Genomic DNA, 2062 nt, shown 5'->3' on the forward strand with positions numbered 1-2062 from the left:
CTCCTTGAGTGAGTTGTGTTCACCCACTCTCAAATTCCTCTCCTCCGATTCTTTCTTTGACCCTCCTGCACTTCCAATCTGGCTTTCTCCTTCTTCACTCCACAGAAAATTCTCTCTCAAAGGTCACCAGTGATTTCCTTCTTTCCAAATCCAAAAGATTCCACTCTGTCCAAATCCTCCTTGACTTTTCAGGTACCTGTCTACCATCCCCTTCTCCTGGAAACGTTCAGCCTTGGCTTCACTGACACTGTCACTCGGGCCACTCTTTCTCAGTCTCTTTCAGGGCCTCCTCCTCTACCTCCCACCCTCCATTTCTGAAAATCCTTCAAGATTTAGGTCTGAGTCCCCTTCTATTCTCCATCTATACCCACTACCTCTGAGAACTCCTTTGCTTCCATGGTTTCAACTACCATCTCTACGAGGACGATTACCAAATCTACATCTCCAGTCCCGATGGCTCTTCTTCTCTGCTGTCTCACATGCCCTCCCTTTTCATCTCCAACATACAATTACTCTCCCTACCATCACAGCCTTATTGAAGGCACATCTCCTCCAAGAGGCCTTCCCCGACTAAGCCCTTATTTCCTCTTCTCCCACTTCCATCCGCATCACCCTAGCACTTGGATTTGCACTTTTTATTCATCCTTCCCTCGGCCCCACAGCACTTACGAACATATCTGTAATACATTTATTTATATTATTGTCCGTCTCCCCCTCTAGATTGTGAGCTCGTTATGGACAGGGATTGTGTCTGCTAATTCTGTTGTATTTTACTCTCCCAAGCACTTAGTACAGTGCTTTGCACATAGTAAGTGCTCAATAAATGTGATTGATTGCTTGTACTCAAATATGTGCGTAGTACAGTGCTCTGCTCACGGTAAGTGCTCAATAAATGTGATTGATTGAGACAGTAACTTAAAATAGGATTCAGAGAGGATGGGCTGTTTACATTCGCTATAACTGTATAGCTGTTGCTTATCTTTAATAATACAGGAGTCACTTCCTATGGTTTCTCCAACTGAATACTATCTTCAGGGTCTTTCCCTTGGTGGGCCCTCCTTTGTTCAAACTTGATTTGGACAGATCTTGTCTGTTAGACCCTCGAGGCATAGCTATGGTGGGAGGAAAAAAACCTGAAAGCTCTGCTATGTCTGAGGCTTTAAAAATAATTTTCACGATTTCAGTCTTCTTAACTTAGCCCAAGACCCCATAGAGAAGGACACTTTATTTTTAAAACCTGCTAAATAATCTGTCAAGTGAGCTTTGGCTTTGTAGTATTTTTTTAAAGAAATATTAAATAGAAAGAGGAAAGACTCAAATTTAAAGTAAGCCATCCCAACTTTCTGGCATAAGCTGCTGAAGATGATGTACTTCATCTGTGTTTTGACACGTTGGACAAATTCCAAGCAGATACTAGGTCTGTCTAGAAGCCAGTTAATCCTGAACTAGTAATAAATTATTTTTATTCTGTAACTCAGTGATGATCTTTTCTTCCACAGCCTTGGGAAGAATGATAGATTAATGATATTGAAACAAGATTTATACATTTTCTTGTCTTCTAGTCCCCAGCACCTAGCCCTCCTTTCTCCCCGACTTCAAATTCATTCAGTCGCATTTATTGCAAATGTAAAGGTTTAGCAATTTCTCCATGTGGGAGTGGTGGTAGGAGAAATTGAATGCATAATACATTCTTGGCCCTTACTTTGGCATTTCCTCCAGAAGAGTCAACTTCCCCCTCTCTCTCCTCATCCTTTCCCCAAAAGTACACAGATGCTTCAAGCTGACATTTTATTTGCCTGTTGAATTGTTGCTTTTCCATGTCTGATTGACCAGGCTACACTTTAACCGAATGGGCAAATTTAACTGTGTCATGGATGATGAGAAGGCTAAATTTGAACATTCGATTCCCTCCGTTTTAATGCATTTGTGGAGTTAAATTGAGCTCTCATCTCTTGTGAATGACGGGAGTTGAAATTTTTATCTATATTTTGATCTGTTTGGAAAATATCCCATGTACTTTTCCTTGATTCATAAATCTGAAAAAGACTTAGAGGTGGTGATT

This window comes from Tachyglossus aculeatus, chromosome 10 (genome assembly GCF_015852505.1).
Source record: "Tachyglossus aculeatus isolate mTacAcu1 chromosome 10, mTacAcu1.pri, whole genome shotgun sequence".
NCBI lineage: Eukaryota > Metazoa > Chordata > Mammalia > Monotremata > Tachyglossidae > Tachyglossus > Tachyglossus aculeatus.